At 47.7% G+C, this 22,360-nt stretch overlaps 25 non-coding genes across 25 annotated transcripts; all 25 read left to right on the top strand.

Annotated features, from left to right (window-relative positions):
- Nucleotides 1-871: 871 nt before the first annotated feature.
- On the top strand, nt 872-943 carry TRNAM-CAU (transfer RNA methionine (anticodon CAU)). The gene has a single exon. It is a non-coding gene; the product is annotated as a tRNA-Met (tRNA).
- Nucleotides 944-1,146: 203 nt separating this feature from the next.
- TRNAM-CAU (transfer RNA methionine (anticodon CAU)) lies at nt 1,147-1,218 on the top strand. Its single transcript has one exon. It is a non-coding gene; the product is annotated as a tRNA-Met (tRNA).
- A 203-nt stretch (nt 1,219-1,421) lies between these two features.
- Nucleotides 1,422-1,493, top strand: TRNAM-CAU (transfer RNA methionine (anticodon CAU)). Its single transcript has one exon. It is a non-coding gene; the product is annotated as a tRNA-Met (tRNA).
- Nucleotides 1,494-1,690: 197 nt separating this feature from the next.
- TRNAM-CAU (transfer RNA methionine (anticodon CAU)) lies at nt 1,691-1,762 on the top strand. Its single transcript has one exon. It is a non-coding gene; the product is annotated as a tRNA-Met (tRNA).
- A 197-nt stretch (nt 1,763-1,959) lies between these two features.
- TRNAM-CAU (transfer RNA methionine (anticodon CAU)) lies at nt 1,960-2,031 on the top strand. The gene has a single exon. It is a non-coding gene; the product is annotated as a tRNA-Met (tRNA).
- Nucleotides 2,032-2,235: 204 nt separating this feature from the next.
- TRNAM-CAU (transfer RNA methionine (anticodon CAU)) lies at nt 2,236-2,307 on the top strand. The gene has a single exon. It is a non-coding gene; the product is annotated as a tRNA-Met (tRNA).
- Nucleotides 2,308-2,510: 203 nt separating this feature from the next.
- On the top strand, nt 2,511-2,582 carry TRNAM-CAU (transfer RNA methionine (anticodon CAU)). Its single transcript has one exon. It is a non-coding gene; the product is annotated as a tRNA-Met (tRNA).
- A 5,095-nt stretch (nt 2,583-7,677) lies between these two features.
- TRNAM-CAU (transfer RNA methionine (anticodon CAU)) lies at nt 7,678-7,749 on the top strand. The gene has a single exon. It is a non-coding gene; the product is annotated as a tRNA-Met (tRNA).
- A 202-nt stretch (nt 7,750-7,951) lies between these two features.
- Nucleotides 7,952-8,023, top strand: TRNAM-CAU (transfer RNA methionine (anticodon CAU)). The gene has a single exon. It is a non-coding gene; the product is annotated as a tRNA-Met (tRNA).
- A 200-nt stretch (nt 8,024-8,223) lies between these two features.
- Nucleotides 8,224-8,295, top strand: TRNAM-CAU (transfer RNA methionine (anticodon CAU)). The gene has a single exon. It is a non-coding gene; the product is annotated as a tRNA-Met (tRNA).
- A 203-nt stretch (nt 8,296-8,498) lies between these two features.
- TRNAM-CAU (transfer RNA methionine (anticodon CAU)) lies at nt 8,499-8,570 on the top strand. The gene has a single exon. It is a non-coding gene; the product is annotated as a tRNA-Met (tRNA).
- A 5,112-nt stretch (nt 8,571-13,682) lies between these two features.
- TRNAM-CAU (transfer RNA methionine (anticodon CAU)) lies at nt 13,683-13,754 on the top strand. The gene has a single exon. It is a non-coding gene; the product is annotated as a tRNA-Met (tRNA).
- A 200-nt stretch (nt 13,755-13,954) lies between these two features.
- Nucleotides 13,955-14,026, top strand: TRNAI-AAU (transfer RNA isoleucine (anticodon AAU)). The gene has a single exon. It is a non-coding gene; the product is annotated as a tRNA-Ile (tRNA).
- A 202-nt stretch (nt 14,027-14,228) lies between these two features.
- TRNAM-CAU (transfer RNA methionine (anticodon CAU)) lies at nt 14,229-14,300 on the top strand. Its single transcript has one exon. It is a non-coding gene; the product is annotated as a tRNA-Met (tRNA).
- A 203-nt stretch (nt 14,301-14,503) lies between these two features.
- Nucleotides 14,504-14,575, top strand: TRNAM-CAU (transfer RNA methionine (anticodon CAU)). Its single transcript has one exon. It is a non-coding gene; the product is annotated as a tRNA-Met (tRNA).
- A 202-nt stretch (nt 14,576-14,777) lies between these two features.
- On the top strand, nt 14,778-14,849 carry TRNAM-CAU (transfer RNA methionine (anticodon CAU)). Its single transcript has one exon. It is a non-coding gene; the product is annotated as a tRNA-Met (tRNA).
- Nucleotides 14,850-15,052: 203 nt separating this feature from the next.
- TRNAM-CAU (transfer RNA methionine (anticodon CAU)) lies at nt 15,053-15,124 on the top strand. The gene has a single exon. It is a non-coding gene; the product is annotated as a tRNA-Met (tRNA).
- Nucleotides 15,125-15,320: 196 nt separating this feature from the next.
- TRNAM-CAU (transfer RNA methionine (anticodon CAU)) lies at nt 15,321-15,392 on the top strand. The gene has a single exon. It is a non-coding gene; the product is annotated as a tRNA-Met (tRNA).
- A 207-nt stretch (nt 15,393-15,599) lies between these two features.
- Nucleotides 15,600-15,671, top strand: TRNAM-CAU (transfer RNA methionine (anticodon CAU)). Its single transcript has one exon. It is a non-coding gene; the product is annotated as a tRNA-Met (tRNA).
- Nucleotides 15,672-15,881: 210 nt separating this feature from the next.
- On the top strand, nt 15,882-15,953 carry TRNAM-CAU (transfer RNA methionine (anticodon CAU)). The gene has a single exon. It is a non-coding gene; the product is annotated as a tRNA-Met (tRNA).
- Nucleotides 15,954-16,161: 208 nt separating this feature from the next.
- TRNAM-CAU (transfer RNA methionine (anticodon CAU)) lies at nt 16,162-16,233 on the top strand. Its single transcript has one exon. It is a non-coding gene; the product is annotated as a tRNA-Met (tRNA).
- Nucleotides 16,234-16,440: 207 nt separating this feature from the next.
- On the top strand, nt 16,441-16,512 carry TRNAM-CAU (transfer RNA methionine (anticodon CAU)). The gene has a single exon. It is a non-coding gene; the product is annotated as a tRNA-Met (tRNA).
- Nucleotides 16,513-16,708: 196 nt separating this feature from the next.
- On the top strand, nt 16,709-16,780 carry TRNAM-CAU (transfer RNA methionine (anticodon CAU)). Its single transcript has one exon. It is a non-coding gene; the product is annotated as a tRNA-Met (tRNA).
- Nucleotides 16,781-16,988: 208 nt separating this feature from the next.
- TRNAM-CAU (transfer RNA methionine (anticodon CAU)) lies at nt 16,989-17,060 on the top strand. Its single transcript has one exon. It is a non-coding gene; the product is annotated as a tRNA-Met (tRNA).
- Nucleotides 17,061-17,264: 204 nt separating this feature from the next.
- TRNAM-CAU (transfer RNA methionine (anticodon CAU)) lies at nt 17,265-17,336 on the top strand. The gene has a single exon. It is a non-coding gene; the product is annotated as a tRNA-Met (tRNA).
- Nucleotides 17,337-22,360: the final 5,024 nt, after the last annotated feature.

The following is a 22,360-nucleotide window of genomic DNA, read 5'->3' as shown; positions in this document are numbered from 1 at the left end:
AACTCAGGTTGAGAGGTGCTCTGCCGGCACTTATTGTTACTACAGATAGTATGCCCGGAACGCTTCGTGGCTATCTTAAAGAAGTTGCAGATAGTGTGCGCTTTCTTTCTGTGCGTTTTTCTTTCGAGTATTTATGTAACGTTAAAAGGAAAACATTGTATAAAGATATTTGCGATATTGTATTTCCAGTGCCATTGTACAGAGCGCTATACAGTGGAAGATCAGGACTGGATGTCCTTAAGCGAGTGAAAAATATGGAGGTGCCTACTGGGGTAAAGACATTCTTTTTTAAATTACACACAGGAACACTCACAGTGAAGACATTCATGGAAGAACGTGGCTTTCTTGTACCCTGGGGCTCGCACTGCTTGATTTGCAAGCAACCAGAAACAATAGACCATGGCTTTTTGCATTGCTGGGCCGGAGTGTTGTTCTGGGATGTCCTACAAAGAACAATGAAGAAGGAGTTACCGTTAAATCCGCATGACATCAGGTACTTAGCGGTAACGAATGACGACGGGGTTCCCTTCGACCTAATAATGCTCAAGGGCCTTCATAGTTTGTGGCGTGCTAGGATGTCTGGGTACTACTGCGACCCGGACGCTAGGCCTGCGCGTACGTATATCCGCGAAAGGATGTCTAGTTTCATTGAAATAAAGAAAATACAAGAATGTGTACCCGAATGGCTGTCGAGGATAGAACCTCTGACAGCACTGAAAGAATTTTAATCAGACAACGCCAGTCCTTATAGGACTGATGGCATGTATGTTCTTTCAAAATGTTTCGTATTTGTTAATTGTGCATTGTAATTTTGTTCTGTATTATGTGCTCTGTAAAATGTCGAAGACCGCCAATAAATAAAAAAAAAAGCAGCAGAGTGGCGCAGCGGAAGCGTGCTGGGCCCATAACCCAGAGGTCCGTGGATCGAAACCACGCTCTGCTACATATTTCCTTTATTTTATTTTGGTCCCATTTAACATAAAGGGCGTATCAGCGCAGTAATTTGGTGTCTTAAAGCCCTGATTGCCCTCCGAGAAATGCTCTCTTGTGCTACGCGCTCGTGTTTCTCGCCCTAAAAAAAAAAAAAAAAAAAAGACTACTCTCGTTTATTACAAATATAAACAAATTTACATTGCACGCAGGAGCAGCAGAGTGGCGCAGCGGAAGCGTGCTGGGCCCATAACCCAGAGGTCCGTGGATCGAAACCACGCTCTGCTACATATTTCCTTTATTTTATTTTGGTCCCATTTAACATAAAGGGCGTATCAGCGCAGTAATTTGGTGTCTTATAGCCCTAATTGCCCTCCGAGAAATGCTCTCTTGTGCTACGCGCTGGTGTTCCTCGCCCTAAAAAAAAAAAAAAAAAAAAGACTACTCTCGTTTATTACAAATATAAACAAATTTACATTGCACGCAGGAGCAGCAGAGTGGCGCAGCGGAAGCGTGCTGGGCCCATAACCCAGAGGTCCGTGGATCGAAACCACGCTCTGCTACATATTTCCTTTAATTTATTTTGGTGCCATTTAACATAAAGAGCATATCAGCGCAGTAATTTGGTGTCTCATAGCCCTAATTGCCCTCCGAGAAATGCTCTCTTGTGCTACGCGCTGGTGTTCCTTGCCCTAAAAAAAAAAAAAAGACCACTCTCGTTTATTACAAATATAAACAAATTTACATAGCACGCAGGAGCAGCAGAGTGGCGCAGCGGAAGCGTGCTGGGCCCATAACCCAGAGGTCCGTGGATCGAAACCACGCTCTGCTACATATTTCCTTTATTTTATTTTGGTGCCATTTAACATAAAGAGCATATCAGCGCAGTAATTTGGTGTCTTATAGCCCTAATTGCCCTCCGAGAAATGCTCTCTTGTGCTACGCGCTGGTGTTCCGCGCCGTAAAAAAAAAAAGAAGACTACTCTCGTTTATTACAAATATAAACAAATATACATAGCACGCAGGAGCAGCAGAGTGGCGCAGCGGAAGCGTGCTGGGCCCATAACCCAGAGGTCCGTGGATCGAAACCACGCTCTGCTACATATTTCCTTTATTTTATTTTGGTGCCATTTAACATAAAGAGCATATCAGCGCAGTAATTTGGTGTCTTATAGCCCTAATTGCCCTCCGAGAAATGCTATCTTGTGCTGCAGGCTCGTGTTTCTCGCCCTAAAAGAAAAAAAAAAAAAAAAGACTACTTTCGTTTATTACAAATATAAACAAATATACATAGCACGCAGGAGCAGCAGAGTGGCGCAGCGGAAGCGTGCTGGGCCCATAACCCAGAGGTCCGTGGATCGAAACCACGCTCTGCTACATATTTCCTTTATTTTATTTTGGTGCCATTTAACATAAAGAGCATATCAGCGCAGTAATTTGGTGTCTTATAGCCCTAATTGCCCTCCGAGAAATGCTATCTTGTGCTGCAGGCTCGTGTTTCTCGCCCTAAAAAAAAAAAAAAAAAAAAGACTACTTTCGTTTATTACAAATATAAACAAATATACATAGCACGCAGGAGCAGCAGAGTGGCGCAGCGGAAGCGTGCTGGGCCCATAACCCAGAGGTCCGTGGATCGAAACCACGCTCTGCTACATATTTCCTTTATTTTATTTTGGTGCCATTTAACATAAAGAGCATATCAGCGCAGTAATTTGGTGTCTTATAGCCCTAATTGCCCTCCGAGAAATGCTATCTTGTGCTGCAGGCTCGTCTTTCTCGCCCTAAAAAAAAAAAAGACTACTTTCGTTTATTACAAATATAAACAAATATACATAGCACGCAGGAGCAGCAGAGTCTCATTCTGCTTCCGGCTCCCGAGCAGAACGGATCGCGGGATCATGGGCTCCAATGGAGCGGCATATGCGGCTGTTAGCCGCGGCAACAGGCTTTCGACGGAAGAAGATAAAGATTACCAGATAATTTTGCCTCGCCTACCTACAGGACGTATTGTTTTGAACACAGTTTTTTTGCACGGCGACGCTCGTGTTCGCCCGTTTCGTGTAGAAGATTTTCGAGACGCGCTTCAAGCTGTTGGTATGCTCTCTGGCGTCGTCGCCCTTGGAGCATACCAAATCAACCATGTATGGGCGGTGACGATGAAGACAGCCGAGGCTGCCGAAAAGCTGGCAGCCCTGAAGGAGCTGCAGGTGAAGGGGCGTCGCTGCCTGGTCATCGACCCCAAGGAACAACAGGTGAAGCTTCGTATCCACTGGCTTCTGCATGGGGTGGACGACGAAGACGTCAAGACCGCGCTGGCCTCCTTCGGCAAGGTGACGGAAGTGACCCGGGAGCGCTGGCGAGTGGATGGCGTTTCCGACAAGGGCTCGACGACCCGAGCAGTGCTGCTGCAGCTGAAGGCAGGAATGAAAGTCGACGACCTGCCCCACCAGATCCGCGTCGCCGGCGAGCTTGCGCTGGTGGTAGCCCCAGGACGTCCCATGCAGTGCCTGCGCTGCCGAGGCTCTGGCCACGTTCGTCGTGAATGCAAGGTTCCCCGTTGCTCGCGGTGCAGGCTTTTTGGACACAACGACGCGGACTGTGTGCGTTCATACGCAGTAGCCGCGGGTTCGGCGGAGAGCGAGCCGTCGACGTTAGACCATGTAATGGACGTGACCGAGGCGGAGGAAGCGGCCACGGGAGCTGGAAACGGCAAAGTGGCGGCAGAAACCGGCGCGACGACCAAGCAAGCCGAAGGAGGAAGGAATATCCCTCCCCCCAAAGAACCAGCAGCTACAGTCGAGAGCGTGAAGACGGCCCCGCAAGAAAACGAGAGCCACCAGCCAGCTACGGATGCAACGCAGGCAGAGGCGGACGACAACGCGACCCCTGCTAGCGCCCGCGTCGAATCCGTCTCGGCACCGGTCAAGATATCCCTGCAGCACGAGGAGAAAGTCGACGGAAAGGCCGGCGGTGACTCCGAGGCACCACCCGCTAAGACGCTACCTGGAAGGCGCTCCACCCTCAAGCCTAAGCCGAACCTGGAGACTGACCGTAGGCTTACCCCGAAGCCGACCAAAGAGGAACCCGGGCGACGGCCGCCGGATGGCCACGGAGGCGTCTAGCGGTCAGCTAGACGTTAAGGTGAGCACCATGCTCCGGGCCTTCTCCCCTTCCGGTTTTCACCAATAATGGCTACCAACCCGTCGCTTAGCCTTGGCACGCTAAACGTTCGAGGTCTGGCCGCCAAAAGGAAACAGAGTCAGGTTTACAGACTACTAGTGGACCACGACCTCGACGTTTTAGCAGTGCAAGAAACCAAGGTAGACGGCGAGGAGGAGACCGGGAGCATGGTGCAAAGGTTCACGTATAACTACTATACGGTAGTGAGCCACGCCTTAGGGACTTCGGCAGGGTGTGTGCTGTTCGTGAGGAAGCTCCCTGGTCTTGTTATAGATGGTTACTTCTCCTGTACTTCTGGTCGACTTGTCTTTTGTGACTTCAGCTATTGTAATGTCCAATGGCGCGTGTTTTGCGTTTATGCGCCTAATACTGTGCAAGAGAGGGCAAATTTCTTTTTGAGTTTAAAGCATCATTTACATGTGCAAAAAATGATAGCCTGTGTAGGCGACTTCAACTGCGTATTGAAAGCTGAGGATAGGTCTACGCGTCGCGTGGTTTGTGACAGAAGTAGTGATATCCTGGCGCAGATCACACACGAATTCGAATTAGAAGATATCGCAGAATGTTTTCGCGGTCACGGAGACGTAAGCTACACTCACTTTCAGGGCACAAGTCACGCACGCTTAGACCGTATCTATCTTTCATATGATTTAGTTGAAAAATGCCAGTGCTACACAGTTACGGCCATATCATATTCTGACCACTGCCTGGTAAAATGCACGGTGGGCAGGAAGAAAGAACGAAACAAGTTCGTCTGGGAACTGTGGAAATTGAATGCAGAGCTGTTACGGGATGAAACTTTTAACGAAAATGTAGTGGCTGCTCTGAATTGTTTTGGAACAGACAGTCCTACGAAATTTGGTGAGGAATGGGAGTTGCTGAAGCAAAGCATTAAATTGAAGGCAATCGAAAGAAGTAGCGTACTGCGATATGAACAAAAGGCCAGAGAAAAGGATTTAACAACATTGCTAGAAAAATTTGCGAAGCTTGAATGCATGCAACCTGGCGCCTATCAACAAGATATGCGCGCCGTTAAGAAGAAGCTCGAGGTATTCGACGAAGATCGCTTCCGAGGTGCGCTAGTGCGCGCCAGAGCAGAAAGGCTATCATGCGGGGAAACGCCAACGAAAAGAGCACTGGGGTTAGAAAAAAAGCACTCGAGACGTAAGCAGATTGAGGCTATCGAATATGAAGGGGTGGTATTAACGGATAACAATAATATAGGGCGTGCTTTCTTTGAGCATTACAAAGAACTTTTTACATTCAGGCCTGTCAACATGCACGATTTCAAGAAATTATTTTTGCAACGAATCACACAGCTGTCGAGTGAGGTTAAAGAAACCTTAGAACGACCATTAACAGAACATGAAGTGATGAAAGCCATCGAAGACCTGAATCCTGGGAAGTCGCCAGGTCCAGACGGTCTTTGTGCCGCATGGTTCAAATCGTTCAAAAGCCACCTAGCTCCTATCTTAACAGCAGTTTTCAATGAAGCATATGAACTGAAAATACTTCCACCATCCTTTGGCCAGTCCCATACAGTACTAATACCGAAAACAGAAGAGACCGAAAAGCTCAAGCAACTTTCCTCCTACAGACCCATAGCGCTTACTAACTGTGACTACAAAATATTGATGAAGGTGTTGGCACGACGGGTCCAGTCAGTTATTCAGGAAGTAGTCGGCCCACACCAGACGTGTGGTATTCGTGGAAGAACCATTTTCACTAACATCCATAAAATGAAGTGTGTGCTGGAGTGTTGCGACGCCATGTGCGACGCAGTAGCCATCCTCCAGCTAGACTTGGAGAAGGCGTTTGATTGTGTTTCTCACGACATATTGCTTACCATCCTTGAACACGTTAATTTTGGCCACATAATCACTGAAGGGGTGACCATGGCGTACCGGAGCTGCTATACCAGACTTATAATTAATCAGATGTTGGGGGCCCCCATTAACGTGAAGCGCTCCGTTCGCCAGGGTTGTCCACTCAGTCCACTCCTGTTTTGTGTCTACATAGAAACGCTATGTCTGGCCATCATTGAAAATGAATGTATTAAGGGGTTTAGTCTTCAATCAGCAGAAGTGAAGCTACTGGCATACGCTGACGATGTGGCTGTGTGCTGTAAGGACAAACAAAGTGTATTGAATACTGTTAATATCGTCAAAAAGTTTGGTAACGTCACTAACAGCTACGTTAACTGGCAGAAATGTTTGGGGTTTTGGCATGGAAGATGGGCGTCTACACCAGACCACTTTTCGAACGTAAACTGGGTCACGACGCCAGTTAAGTACCTTGGAGCACCCCTTGATGCCTACAAGGACAGTAGCGAGTACTGGAAGGAGCGGACAAAACAACTAAAAGAAAAAGCCGACCGATGGAACGCCTGTTACTTGTCAATATTCGCGAGAGCTACAGCGTGCAACATGTTTCTCGTGACAAAGATCTGGTACGTAATGCAGGTACTACAGTGCTCTCGTATTAATGTGCAGAAACTGCACCGCGTGTTCGCTGTATTCGTGTGGGCATCAAGCTGGGAGCGATGTAGCCGAGATAATCTCTTCCGGCGCGTGAAGGATGGTGGTCTGGGGTTGGCGCACCTCTTCTTGCGTCAACTGGTGAATAGATTCTCCTTCTTTCGAGATACAAACGACCCATTTCTGCGCACGGTGATCCAAATGAGGCTGTCAAGATCACTTCCCGAATTCGTTGTAGGTACGGAAATAATGCCAGGACCAGTCCGTGGTTTCTTTCGGGAAATAGTTCAGAGTGTTTCCTTTTTGCGTGTTCGTTTTTCAAGTGCATATTTGTGGAGTGTAAAACGGAAAAAGTTATATCGTGATTTATGTGACAGTGTTTTGCTGGTACCTATGTACAGAGCCCCGTACAGTGGAGGCCCAGGCCTAGATGTATTAAAAATTGTGAAGAAGATGCCAGTTCAACCAGCCACTAAATCGTTCTTTTTTAAATTACACACTGGTACTGTACCTGTTAAAATCTTCCTTGAACAACGTGGGTTCTACATGCCATGGGGAACCCATTGCCTTAAATGTAAAAAAACAGAAAGCATAGATCACGTCTTCATCCACTGTTGGGAAGGGGTCTTTTTCTGGGACGTGCTACAAAGGACTCTAAAAAAGGAGCTACCTATAGATCCCCACAGAATCAGGTTTCTGCCAGTATATGACGACGAAGGTTTCCCGTACGACCTGATCATGCTTACGGGCCTCCACAGTTTATGGCGCGCAAGAATGGCGGGTTACCATTGTGACCCGGATGCCCGACCGGCGCGTCTGTACTTTTGTGAATCCATGCAACGGTATGTGGAAGTGATCAAGATGCAACAGCCTGTTCCTGAGTGGCTGTCGAGGGTTGAACCCCTTACAGCACTAAAGGAATTTTAATCCGACAACGTCGTGCCACAGTAGCGGACGGCAGCGAATGTAAATATTACTGTTCCTTGTTCCGTTTGTGTATTCATCCCTTTTTGCTTCTTTGGTATTTGTTTATATCATTTAGGAATTTGTGTTGTGTTATGTCGAGGACTGGCAATAAAGAAAAAAAAAAAGCAGAGTGGCGCAGCGGAAGCGTGCTGGGCCCATAACCCAGAGGTCCGTGGATCGAAACCACGCTCTGCTACATATTTCCTTTATTTTATTTTGGTGCCATTTAACATAAAGAGCAAATCAGCGCAGTAATTTGGTGTCTTATAGCCCTAATTGCCCTCCGAGAAATGCTCTCTTGTGCTACGCGCTGGTGTTCCTCGCCTTAAAAAAAAAAAAAAAAAAAGACTACTCTCGTTAATTACAAATATAAACAAATATACATAGCACGCAGGAGCAGCAGAGTGGCGCAGCGGAAGCGTGCTGGGCCCATAACCCAGAGGTCCGTGGATCGAAACCACGCTCTGCTACATATTTCCTTTATTTTATTTTGGTGCCATTTAATATAAAGAGCATATCAGCGCAGTAATTTGGTGTCTTATAGCCCTAATTGCCCTCCGAGAAATGCTCTCATGTGCTCCGCGCTGGTGTTCCACGCCCTAAAAAAAAAAAAAAAAAGACTACTCTCGTTAATTACAAATATAAACAAATATACATAGCACGCAGGAGCAGCAGAGTGGCGCAGCGGAAGCGTGCTGGGCCCATAACCCAGAGGTCCGTGGATCGAAACCACGCTCTGCTACATATTTCCTTTATTTTATTTTGGTGCCATTTAATATAAAGAGCATATCAGCGCAGTAATTTGGTGTCTTATAGCCCTAATTGCCCTCCGAGAAATGCTCTCATGTGCTCCGCGCTGGTGTTCCTCGCCCTAAAAAAAAAAAAAAAAAAAAGGCTACTCTCGGTAATTACAAATATAAACAAATATACATAGCACGCTGGAGCAGCAGAGTGGCGCAGCGGAAGCGTGCTGGGCCCATAACCCAGAGGTCCGTGGATCGAAACCACGCTCTGCTACATATTTCCTTTATTTTATTTTTGTGCCATTTAATATAAAGAGCATATCAGCGCAGTAATTTGGTGTCTTATAGCCCTAATTGCCCTCCGAGAAATGCTCTCATGTGCTACGCGCTGGTGTTCCTCGCCCTAAAAAAAAAAAAAAAAAAAAAAAGACTACTCTCGGTAATTACAAATATAAACAAATATACATAGCGCGCAGGAGCAGCAGAGTGGCGCATTCTGCTTCCGGCTCCCGAGCTGAACGGATCGCGGGATCATGGGCTCCAATGGAGCGGCATATGCGGCTGTTAGCCGCGGCAACAGGCTTTCGACGGAAGAAGATAAAGATTACCAAATAATTTTGCCTCGCCTACCTACAGGACGTATTGTTTTGAACACAGTTTTTTTGCACGGCGACGCTCGTGTTCGCCCGTTTCGTGTAGAAGATTTTCGAGACGCGCTTCAAGCTGTTGGTATGCTCTCTGGCGTCGTCGCCCTTGGAGCATACCAAATAAACCATGTATGGGCGGTGACGATGAAGACAGCCGAGGCTGCCGAAAAGGTGGCGGCCCTAAAGGAGCTGCAGGTGAAGGGGCGTCGCTGCCTGGTCATCGACCCCAAGGAACAACAGGTGAAGCTTCGTATCCACTGGCTTCTGCATGGGGTGGACGACGAAGACGTCAAGACCGCGCTGGCCTCCTTCGGCAAGGTGACGGAAGTGACCCGGGAGCGCTGGCGAGTGGATGGCGTTTCCGACAAGGGCTCGACGACCCGAGCAGTGCTGCTGCAGCTGAAGGCAGGAATGAAAGTCGACGACCTGCCCCACCAGATCCGCGTCGCCGGCGAGCTTGCGCTGGTGGTAGCCCCAGGACGTCCCATGCAGTGCCTGCGCTGCCGGGGCTCTGGCCACGTTCGTCGTGAATGCAAGGTTCCCCGTTGCTCGCGGTGCAGGCGTTTTGGACACAACGACGCGGACTGTGTGCGTTCATACGCAGTAGCCGCGGGTTCGGCGGAGAGCGAGCCGTCGACGTTAGACCATGTAATGGACGTGACCGAGGCGGAGGAAGCGGCCACGGGAGCTGGAAACGGCAAAGTGGCGGCAGAAACCGGCGCGACGACCAAGCAAGCCGAAGGAGGAAGGAATATCCCTCCCCCCAAAGAACCAGCGGCTACAGTCGAGAGCGTGAAGACGGCCCCGCAAGAAAACGAGAGCCACCAGCCAGCTACGGATGCAACGCAGGCAGAGGCGGACGACAACGCGACCCCTGCTAGCGCCCGCGTCGAATCCGTCTCGGCACCGGTCAAGAGATCCCTGCAGCACGAGGAGAAAGTCGACGGAAAGGCCGGCGGTGACTCCGAGGCACCACCCGCTAAGACGCTACCTGGAAGGCGCTCCACCCTCAAGCCTAAGCCGAACCTGGAGACTGACCGTAGGCTTACCCCGAAGCCGACCAAAGAGGAACCCGGGCGACGGCCGCCGGATGGCCACGGAGGCGTCTAGCGGTCAGCTAGACGTTAAGGTGAGCACCATGCTCCGGGCCTTCTCCCCTTCCGGTTTTCACCAATAATGGCTACCAACCCGTCGCTTAGCCTCGGCACGCTAAACGTTCGAGGTCTGGCCGCCAAAAGGAAACAGAGTCAGGTTTACAGACTACTAGTGGACCACGACCTCGACGTTTTAGCAGTGCAAGAAACCAAGGTAGACGGCGAGGAGGAGACCGGGAGCATGGTGCAAAGGTTCACGTATAACTACTATACGGTAGTGAGCCACGCCTTAGGGACTTCGGCAGGGTGTGTGCTGTTCGTGAGGAAGCTCCCTGGTCTTGTTATAGATGGTTACTTCTCCTGTACTTCTGGTCGACTTGTCTTTTGTGACTTCAGCTATTGTAATGTCCAATGGCGCGTGTTTTGCATTTATGCGCCTAATACTGTGCAAGAGAGGGCAAATTTCTTTTTGAGTTTAAAGCATCATTTACATGTGCAAAAAATGATAGCCTGTGTAGGCGACTTCAACTGCGTATTGAAAGCTGAGGATAGGTCTACGCGTCGCGTGGTTTGTGACAAAAGTAGTGATATCCTGGCGCAGATCACACACGAATTCGAATTAGAAGATATCGCAGAATGTTTTCGCGGTCACGGAGACGTAAGCTACACTCACTTTCAGGGCACAAGTCACGCACGCTTAGACCGTATCTATCTTTCATATGATTTAGTTGAAAAATGCCAGTGCTACACAGTTACGGCCATATCATATTCTGACCACTGCCTGGTAAAATGCACGGTGGGCAGGAAGAAAGAACGAAACAAGTTCGTCTGGGAACTGTGGAAATTGAATGCAGAGCTGTTACGGGATGAAACTTTTAACGAAAATGTAGTGGCTGCTCTGAATTCTTTTGGAACAGACAGTTCTACGAAATTTGGTGAGGAATGGGAGTTGCTGAAGCAAAGCATTAAATTGAAGGCAATCGAAAGAAGTAGCGTACTGCGATATGAACAAAAGGCCAGAGAAAAGGATTTAACAACATTGCTAGAAAAATTTGCGAAGCTTGAATGCATGCAACCTGGCGCCTATCAACAAGATATGCGCGCCGTTAAGAAGAAGCTCGAGGTATTCGACGAAGATCGCTTCCGAGGTGCGCTAGTGCGCGCCAGAGCAGAAAGGCTATCATGCGGGGAAACGCCAACGAAAAGAGCACTGGGGTTAGAAAAAAAGCACTCGAGACGTAAGCAGATTGAGGCTATCGAATATGAAGGGGTGGTATTAACTGATAACAATAATATAAGGCGTGCTTTCTTTGAGCATTACAAAGAACTTTTTACATTCAGGCATGTCAACATGCACGATTTCAAGAAATTATTTTTGCAACGAATCCCACAGCTGTCGAGTGAGGTTAAAGAAACCTTAGAACGACCATTAACAGAACATGAAGTGATGAAAGCCATCGAAGACCTGAATCCTGGGAAGTCGCCAGGTCCAGACGGTCTTTGTGCCGCATGGTACAAATCGTTCAAAAGCCACCTAGCTCCTATCTTAACAGCAGTTTTCAATGAAGCATATGAACTGAAAATACTTCCACCATCCTTTGGCCAGTCCCATACAGTACTAATACCGAAAACAGAAGAGACCGAAAAGCTCAAGCAACTTTCCTCCTACAGACCCATAGCGCTTACTAACTGTGACTACAAAATATTGATGAAGGTGTTGGCACGACGGGTCCAGTCAGTTATCCAGGAAGTAATCGGCCCACACCAGACGTGTGGTATTCGTGGAAGAACCATTTTCACTAACATCCATAAAATGAAGTGTGTGCTGGAGTGTTGTGACGCCATGTGCGATGCAGTAGCCATCCTCCAGCTAGACTTGGAGAAGGCGTTTGATTGTGTTTCTCACGACATATTGCTTACCATCCTTGAACACGTTAATTTTGGCCACATAATCACTGAAGGGGTGACCATGGCGTACCGGAGCTGCTATACCAGACTTATAATTAATCAGATGTTGGGGGCCCCCATTAACGTGAAGCGCTCCGTTCGCCAGGGTTGTCCACTCAGTCCACTCCTGTTTTGTGTCTACATAGAAACGCTATGTCTGGCCATCATTGAAAATGAACGTATTAAGGGGTTTAGTCTTCAATCAGCAGAAGTGAAGCTACTGGCATACGCTGACGATGTGGCTGTGTGCTGTAAGGACAAACAAAGTGTATTGAATACTGTTAATATCGTCAAAAAGTTTGGTAACGTCACTAACAGCTACGTTAACTGGCAGAAATGTTTGGGGTTTTGGCATGGAAGATGGGCGTCTACACCAGACCACTTTTCGAACGTAAACTGGGTCACGACGCCAGTTAAGTACCTTGGAGCACCCCTTGATGCCTACAAGGACAGTAGCGAGTACTGGAAGGAGCGGACAAAACAACTAAAAGAAAAAGCCGACCGATGGAACGCCTGTTACCTATCAATATTCGCGAGAGCTACAGCGTGCAACATGTTTCTCGTGACAAAGATCTGGTACGTAATGCAGGTACTACAGTGCTCTCGTATTAATGTGCAGAAACTGCACCGCGTGTTCGCTGTATTCGTGTGGGCATCAAGCTGGGAGCGATGTAGCCGAGATAATCTCTTCCGGCGCGTGAAGGATGGTGGTCTGGGGTTGGCGCACCTCTTCTTGCGTCAACTGGTGAATAGATTCTCCTTCTTTCGAGATACAAACGACCCATTTCTGCGCACGGTGATCCAAATGAGGCTGTCAAGATCACTTCCCGAATTCGTTGTAGGTACGGAAATAATGCCAGGACCAGTCCGTGGTTTCTTTCGGGAAATAGTTCTGAGTGTTTCCTTTTCGCGTGTTCGTTTTTCAAGTGCATATTTGAGGAGTGTAAAACGGAAAAAGTTATATCGTGATTTATGTGACAGTGTTTTGCTGGTACCTATGCACAGAGCCCCGTACAGTGGAGGCCCAGGCCTAGATGTATTGAAAAGGGTGAAGAAGATGCCAGTTCAACCAGCCACTAAATCGTTCTTTTTTAAATTACACACTGGTACTGTACCTGTTAAAATCTTCCTTGAACAACGTGGTTTCTACATGCCATGGGGAACCCACTGCCTTATATGTAAAAAACAGAAAGCATAGATCACGTCTTCATCCACTGTTGGGAAGGGGTCTTTTTCTGGGACGTGCTACAAAGGACTCTAAAAAAGGAGCTACCTATAGATCCCCACGGAATCAGGTTTCTGCCAGTATATGACGACGAAGGTTTCCCGTACGACCTGATCATGCTTACGGGCCTCCACAGTTTATGGCGCGCAAGAATGGCGGGTTACCATTGTGACCCGGATGCCCGACCGGCGCGTCTGTACTTTTGTGAATCCATGCAACGGTATGTGGAAGTGATCAAGATGCAACAGCCTGTTCCTGAGTGGCTGTCGAGGGTTGAACCCCTTACAGCACTAAAGGAATTTTAATCCGACAACGTCGTGCCACAGTAGCGGACGGCAGCGAATGTAAATATTACTGTTCCTTGTTCCGTTTGTGTATTCATCCCTTTTTGCTTCTTTGGTCTTTGTTTATATCATTTAGGAATTTGTGTTGTGTTATGTCGAGGACTGGCAATAAAGAAAAAAAAAAAAAGCAGCAGAGTGGCGCAGCGGAAGCGTGCTGGGCCCATAACCCAGAGGTCCGTGGATCGAAACCACGCTCTGCTACATATTTCCTTTATTTTATTTTGGTGCCATTTAATATAAAGAGCATATCAGCGCAGTAATTTGGTGTCTTATAGCCCTAATTGCCTTCCGAAAAATGCTCTCATGTGCTCCGCGCTGGTGTTCCTCGCCCTAAAAAAAAAAAAAAAAAGACTACTCTCGTTAATTACAAATATAAACAAATATACATAGCGCGCAGGAGCAGCAGAGTGGCGCAGCGGAAGCGTGCTGGGCCAATAACCCAGAGGTCCGTGGATCGAAACCACGCTCTGCTACATATTTCCTTTATTTTATTTTGGTGCCATTTAATATAAAGAGCATATCAGCGCAGTAATTTGGTGTGTTATAGCCCTAATTGCCCTCCGAGAAATGCTCTCATGTGCTACGCGCTGGTGTTCCTCGCCCTAAAAAAAAAAAAAAAAAAAGACTACTCTCGGTAATTACAAATATAAACAAATATACATTGCCCGCAGGAGCAGCAGAGTGGCGCAGCGGAAGCGTGCTGGGCCCATAACCCAGAGGTCCGTGGATCGAAACCACGCTCTGCTACATATTTCCTTTATTTTATTTTGGTGCCATTTAATATAAAGAGCATATCAGCGCAGTAATTTGGTGTCTTATAGCCCTAATTGCCCTCCGAGAAATGCTCTCATGTGCTAGCGCTGGTGTTCCTCGCCCTAAAAAAAAAAAAAAAAGAAAAGACTACTCTCGTTTATTACAAATATAAACAAATTTACATTGCACACTGGAGCAGCAGAGTGGCGCAGCGGAAGCGTGCTGGGCCCATAACCCAGAGGTCCGTGGATCGAAACCACGCTCTGCTACATATTTCCTTTATTTTATTTTGGTGCCATTTAATATAAAGAGCATATCAGCGCAGTAATTTGGTGTCTTATGGCCCTAATTGCCCTCCGAGAAATGCTCTCATGTGCTCCGCGCTGGTGTTCCTCGCCCTAAAAAAAAAAAAAAAAAAAGACTACTCTCGTTAATTACAAATATAAACAAATATACATAGCGCGCAGGAGCAGCAGAGTGGCGCAGCGGAAGCGTGCTGGGCCCATAACCCAGAGGTCCGTGGATCGAAACCACGCTCTGCTACATATTTCCTTTATTTTATTTTGGTGCCATTTAATATAAAGAGCATATCAGCGCAGTAATTTGGTGTGTTATAGCCCTAATTGCCCTCCGAGAAATGCTCTCATGTGCTACGCGCTGGTGTTCCTCGCCCTAAAAAAAAAAAAAAAGAAAAGACTACTCTCGGTAATTACAAATATAAACAAATATACATTGCCCGCAGGAGCAGCAGAGTGGCGCAGCGGAAGCGTGCTGGGCCCATAACCCAGAGGTCCGTGGATCGAAACCACGCTCTGCTACATATTTCCTTTGTTTTATTTTGGTGCCATTTAACATAAAGAGCATATCAGCGCAGTAATTTGGTGTCTTATAGCCCTAATTGCCCTCCGAGAAATGCTCTCTTGTGCTACGCGCTGGTGTTCCTCGCCCTAAAAAAAAAAAAAGGCTACTCTCGTTAATTACAAATATAAACAAATATACATATCACGCAGGAGCAGCAGAGTGGCGCAGCGGAAGCGTGCTGGGCCCATAACCCAGAGGTCCGTGGATCGAAACCACGCTCTGCTACATATTTCCTTTATTTTATTTTGGTGCCATTTAATATAAAGAGCATATCAGCGCAGTAATTTGGTGTCTTATAGCCCTAATTGCCCTCCGAGAAATGCTCTCATGTGTTCCGCGCTGGTGTTGCTCGCCCTAAAAAAAAAAAAAAAAAAGAAAAAGACTACTCTCGTTAATTACAAATATAAACAAATATACATAGCGCGCAGGAGCAGCAGAGTGGCGCAGCGGAAGCGTGCTGGGCCCATAACCCAGAGGTCCGTGGATCGAAACCACGCTCTGCTACATATTTCCTTTATTTTATTTTGGTGCCATTTAATATAAAGAGCATATCAGCGCAGTAATTTGGTGTCTTATAGCCCTAATTGCCCTCCGAGAAATGCTCTCATGTGTTCCGCGCTGGTGTTGCTCGCCCTAAAAAAAAAAAAAAAAAAAAAGAAAAAGACTACTCTCGTTAATTACAAATATAAACAAATATACATAGCGCGCAGGAGCAGCAGAGTGGCGCAGCGGAAGCGTGCTGGGCCCATAACCCAGAGGTCCGTGGATCGAAACCACGCTCTGCTACATATTTCCTTTATTTTATTTTGGCGCCATTTAATATAAAGAGCATATCAGCGCAGTAATTTGGTGTGTTATAGCCCTAATTGCCCTCCGAGAAATGCTCTCATGTGCTACGCGCTGGTGTTCCTCGCCCTAAAAAAAAAAAAAAAAAAAAAAAAAGACTACTCTTGGTAATTACAAATATAAACAAATATACATAGCACGCAGGAGCAGCAGAGTGGCGCAGCGGAAGCGTGCTGGGCCCATAACCCAGAGGTCCGTGGATCGAAACCACGCTCTGCTACATATTTCCTTTATTTTAGTTTGGTGCCATTTAACATAAAGAGCATATCAGCGCAGTAATTTGGTGTCTTATAGCCCTAATTACCCTCCGAGAAATGCTCTCTTGTGCTACGCGCTGGTGTTCCTCGCCCTAAAAAAAAAACAAAAAACAAAAAAGACTACTCTCGTTAATTATAAATATAAACAAATATACATAGCACGCAGGAGCAGCAGAGTGGCGCAGCGGAAGCGTGCTGGGCCCATAACCCAGAGGTCCGTGGATCGAAACCACGCTCTGCTACATATTTCCTTTATTTTATTTTGGTGCCATTTAATATAAAGAGCATATCAGCGCAGTAATTTGGTGTCTTATAGCCCTAATTGCCCTCCGAGAAATGCTCTCTTGTGCTACGCGCTGGTGTTCCTCGCCCTAAAAAAAAAAGAAGACCACTCTCGTTAATTACAAATATAAACAAATATACATAGCACGCATGAGCAGCAGAGTGGCGCAGCGGAAGCGTGCTGGGCCCATAACCCAGAGGTCCGTGGATCGAAACCACGCTCTGCTACATATTTCCTTTATTTTATTTTGGTGCCATTTAACATAAAGAGCATATCAGCGCAGTAATTTGGTGTGTTATAGCCCTAATTGCCCTCCGAGAAATGCTCTCATGTGCTACGCGCTGGTGTTCCTCGCCCTAAAAAAAAAAAAAAAAAAAAAAAAAGACTACTCTCGGTAATTACAAATATAAACAAATATACATAGCACGCAGGAGCAGCAGAGTGGCGCAGCGGAAGCGTGCTGGGCCCATAACCCAGAGGTCCGTGGATCGAAACCACGCTCTGCTACATATTTCCTTTATTTTATTTTGGTGCCATTTAACATAAAGAGCATATCAGCGCAGTAATTTGGTGTCTTATAGCCCTAATTGCCCTCCGAGAAATGCTCTCTTGTCCTACGCGCTGGTGTTCCTCGCCCTAAAAAAAAAAAAAAAAAAAAAGACTACTCTCGTTAATTACAAATATAAACAAATATACATAGCACGCAGGAGCAGCAGAGTGGCGCAGCGGAAGCGTGCTGGGCCCATAACCCAGAGGTCCGTGGATCGAAACCACGCTCTGCTACATATTTCCTTTATTTTATTTTGGCGCCATTTAATATAAAGAGCATATCAGCGCAGTAATTTGGTGTCTTATAGCCCTAATTGCCCTCCGAGAAATGCTCTCTTGTGCTACGCGCTGGTGTTCCTCGCCCTAAAAAAAAAAAGACTACTCTCGTTAATTACAAATATAAACAAATATACATAGCACGCAGGAGCAGCAGAGTGGCGCAGCTCATTCTGCATCCGGCAGCCGAGCTGTTCGGATCGTAGGGTCATGGCCTCTTCCGGGGCAGCGACAGCGACCACTTTTGGTCGCGGAAACAGGATCACCGACGACGATAAGGATTATCCGTTTATTTTGCCTCAGCTGCCGAAAGGACGAGTTGCCTTTAACACCGTGTTTTTACACGGTGATGTACGCGCCAGACCTTACAAGGTCGAAGATTTTCGAGACGCCCTTCTGCCGACGGGACTGCTGCCGGACGTGGTATGCATAGGGGCGTACCAGATAAACCACGTCTGGGCGGTGACCCTGTCTGACGCCACTGCGACGAAGCGCCTCATGGCCCTTAAAGAACTGCAAGTGAAGGGAAGCCGGTGTGTCATCGTGGACCCGCAAGACCAGCAGGTGAAGCTTAGGCTTCACTGGCTGCTCTATGGCGTTGCAGACGAGGACATACGGACGGCGTTCATGGCTTTCGGCTAGGTGGAGGAGGAAAGCCGGGAAAGGTGGCGCGTCCATGGCCTGGGCGACAAGACGTCGACAACCAGGACTGTGCTTCTAAAGCTGAAAAGCGGCGTGAAAATGGAAGACCTTCCTCATCAGGTCCGCGTCGGCGGAGAGCTGGCATTGGTGGTCGTCCCTGGTCGACCCATGCAGTGCCTGCGCTGCCAAGGCACGGGGCACGTCCGCCGGGAGTGTAAAGTTCCGCGCTGTTCTCGCTGCAGACGGTTCGGTCATGTTGACGCCGACTGCGTCAAATCCTACGCCGCCGTGACAAGCCCAGCAGTGAACGACGTGGCCGCAGAGCACGTCATGGACGTGGTCGAGACGGAGGACGCCGCTACAGGCATCGGAGACCTGGTACCGACAGCGGCAGTCGGCGAGACGTCGACCGTCGGCGCAGAAGGCACGGTTGCTCAAGGTACTGAGAAGCGGAGTGGGAAGGCGCAGGGCGCGACTGCTGTGGGCCCCGCGACGGGAACCATTAGTGAAGACCCGCCCGACAACGGTATGACGGCAATGCAGCAGGACGAGGCTGTGAAAGACGGCGACCGGGCTGAGACTCTTGGCGGCCCGGTCAAACGCCCCCACGACCAGACCAAGGACCAAGGCGAGGGTGCGACCAGCACCACCGAGGGACCACCGACAAAGACGCCCCAGGGGAGGCGGGTGGGCTTCAAACCAAAGCCGAATGTGCCGCCTGAAAGAAAGCCTGTGATCAAAGTGTCGACGACAAACAATGCCGGGAAGCCGGATGGCCCCGGAGGCGGCTAGCCAAGGGCTGGTCGTGAAGGGTAAGCACCATGCTCCGGGCCTACTTTTCTCGCTAGATGAAGATGGATGAAATACCGTCTTAGTATTGCCACACTAAATGTGCGAGGGTTGTCGGCTAGTGGTAGGCAATGTCAGGTCCTACGGTTGGTAACGGACCATGACATAGACGTACTAGCCGTCCAGGAAACCAAGGTTGACGGAGAGGAGGAGACCGGGAGCATGGTGCGACGATTCACGACTAGGTACTTTGTGGTGGTGAGTCATGCGGTAGGCACCTCCGGGGGGTGCATTCTTTTTGTGAAGAAGCTGCCGGGTTTACATATTCAAAGTGTGTGGTCCTGTCTGGATGGAAGGATTGTTTTATGTGACTTTACGATCTCTGACTTTGAGTTTCGCGTCATATGCGTTTATGCGCCGAATTCTGTAGACGAGCGTGTCCTCTTTTTTTCGAACCTCTCACAATATGTTTGCTGTAATAAGCGCGTTGCGTTATTAGGGGACTTCAATTGTGTGTTGAGTGCTAGAGACCGAGCCAACAATGCCGGCGTGCGTGATAGAAGTAGTGACGTTTTGTCAAAATTAATTAATGAAAATGAACTTGATGATGTTTTTCAATGTCTGGAAGGGGAGCGTCAAGTGACATTTACGCGTTTTCAAGGCAGTAGTCATGCGCGACTGGATCGCATGTACATTTCGTTGCACTATTCCAAGATGCCACGGTTATTGCGTTGTACCCGTGTCATTTTCGGATCACTGCCTGGTAAAATGTAACATAGGTATAAGGAAAAGGGAACATGCATTTAATTGGCATCTATGGAAACTCAATGACTTGTTATTAAATGATGCATCTTTTGTAAAGGCAGTGCGGGATGCGGTTAATGAATTACGCGAAGATGCGGCTGATACAATAGCAGAAAAGTGGGAATGTGTTGAACAAAAAGTTAAAATGAAAGCCTTAGAAAGGTCAAGCTGCCTCAAATTTGAGAGGGAATATAAAGAAAAGGGTTTGCGAACACTACTTCAGCAGCTGATAACGCTTGAGTGCAGAGAGCCTGGTCTGTACAAAGACGATGTGCGGAGCGTCAAGGAAAAGCTTGAACAGTTCGACAAAGAACGTTATCAAGGTGCCATCGTGCGAGCAAGAGCAGATGCACTGGCGGCAGGGGAGACGCCCACTAAAAGGGCGCTTGGTTTAGAGAAGGCACACGGAAGACGAAACCATGTCGATCAACTTTTAATGAATGGAGCTGTTGTTGACGACAACGAGAGCATAGCACACGCCTTCTTCCAATACTATCAGTCGCTCTTTGCATTTCAGGAAGCGAATTTAGAGGGTTTCAAAGCGGACTTTCTGCACCGCATGCCGCGTTTGAGTGATGAAGCTAAGGAGCGATTAGAAGGGAAAATAACGGAGAGGGAAGTCGAAAAGGCAATCGACGATTTAAACTTGGGCAAGTCACCGGGACCAGATGGACTCAGCGCCGCCTCATATAAGACATTGAAAAGAGAACTGGCCCCTTTATTAGTAGAAGTATTTAATGAAGCGTACGAGCAGAAATCATTGCCACCTTCTTTTGGGAAAGCGCACACCATTCTAATTCCGAAGAACGATAAATTAGATAAACTGAGATTCGTATCATCCTATAGGCCCATATCACTAACAAATGTGGATTACAAGATATTTATGAAGATTTTAGCGACCAGACTTCAAAGTGTCATAAAGGAAATCGTCACAGACCATCAAACTTGTGGAATCAAAGGGCGAACAATTTTTTCTAACATCCATAAGATGCGGAGTGTGCTCGAGTGCTGTGACGTCACCGGTGGCGGCGTTGCAGTTCTTCAGCTTGATCTTGAGAAAGCGTTCGATTGCGTCGCTCACGTTATTTTGTTCTCCATATTGGATCATGTTAATGTCGGTACCATCATCACTGAGGGTGTGGCCTTGGCGTACCAGAACTGCACTACAAGGTTAATTGTTAATAAGTCGCTGGGGGCCCCCATTAACATCATGCGTTCAGTGCGCCAAGGCTGTCCCCTCAGTCCTCTGTTATTTGCTATATACATAGAAGCAATGTGTGTGGCCATTACCGCAAATAACAATATACGTGGTTTTAGATTGGCAGAATCCGAAGTGAAGCTGCTAGCGTATGCTGATGACGTTGCAGTGTGTTGCACAGACGAACCAAGTGTGACTGAAACAATTGCTGTAGTAAAACATTTCTGTGACGTCACGGGCAGCAAAGTCAATTGGGGCAAATCCCTCGGGCTGTGGCACGGGGAGTGGTCTTCGGCACCGGAATACTTCGCCAATGTCAACTGGGTGAAAACTCCGACGAAGTATCTGGGTGCTCCCCTCGACAGGTACAAGAGCAGCGATGAGTACTGGAGGAACCGAACTAATGAAACGAAAGAAAAAGTGGACAGATGGACAAGCACTAACCAGTCTATTTTTTCAAGGGCGACAATTTGTAATATGTTTTTTATAGCGAAGTTATATTATGTTATGCAAGTGTTGCATTGTTCCAGGGCAAATGTGCAAAGGCTGCACAGAGTGTTCGCGGTCTTCATCTGGGGATCAGCATGGGAGAGAGCTAGCCGAACCAATTTGTTTAGAAGAGTGAAGGACGGGGGTGTTGGCTTGGCACATCTTTTTGTTCGACAACTTGTCAACCGCTTTTTGTTTTTTCGAGATGTGCGCGATCCTTTTCTGCGCACCGTATGTCAACTCAGGTTGAGCGACGCATTGCCGGCGTATGTTGTTAGTACGGCAAGCATGACCGGAAAACTTCGGGGTTATCTTAAGGAAGTGGTCGACAGTGTGCGCTTCCTTTCAGTTCGTTTTTCAAAAGATTATCTATGTCAAGTGAAAAGGAAAACTCTGTATAATGATGTGTGCGACATTGTGTTCCCAGTGCCCTTATACAGAGCCATATACAGTGGAGGGCCAGGACAAGACGTCCTTAAACGGGTGAAACGCATGCAGGTGCCACCAGGGGTTAAAACCTTCTTTTTTAAGCTCCACACTGGAACACTTTCCGTGAAGACATTTATGGAAGAGCGAGGCTGTCTTGTGCCGTGGGGTTCACACTGCTTGATCTGCAAGAAGCCCGAAACCATCGATCACGTGTTCTTGCACTGCTGGGCGGCTGTGTTCTTCTGGGACGTCTTGAAGCGAACACTGAAGAAAGAATTACCTGTAGACCCCCAAGGGATCCGGTACCTGCCAATTAAGGATGAAGAGGGAGTTCCATACGACTTTATTATGTTGAATGCACTCCACTGTATATGGCGGGCTCGCATGGCAGGGTACCATTGCGATGCCGACGCCCGCCCGGTTCACATATATTTTAGAGAATGTATGTCGCGGTTCGTTGATGTACAGAAATTGCAAGAATGTGCACCGGATTGGCTGTCGAGGCTGGAAGCTCTGACAGCCATGAAGGAATTTTAATTTGACGACGCCGGTCCCATACGGACAGTCGGCATTATTGTAATTTTTTTTCTTTTTTGTTCTTCCCCGCAAGCTTGTATTCCTGACATGTGTG

Source organism: Dermacentor variabilis, unplaced genomic scaffold (genome assembly GCF_050947875.1).
Source record: "Dermacentor variabilis isolate Ectoservices unplaced genomic scaffold, ASM5094787v1 scaffold_13, whole genome shotgun sequence".
Taxonomy (NCBI): domain Eukaryota; kingdom Metazoa; phylum Arthropoda; class Arachnida; order Ixodida; family Ixodidae; genus Dermacentor; species Dermacentor variabilis.
This window is presented reverse-complemented; position numbering and strand designations above follow the sequence as displayed.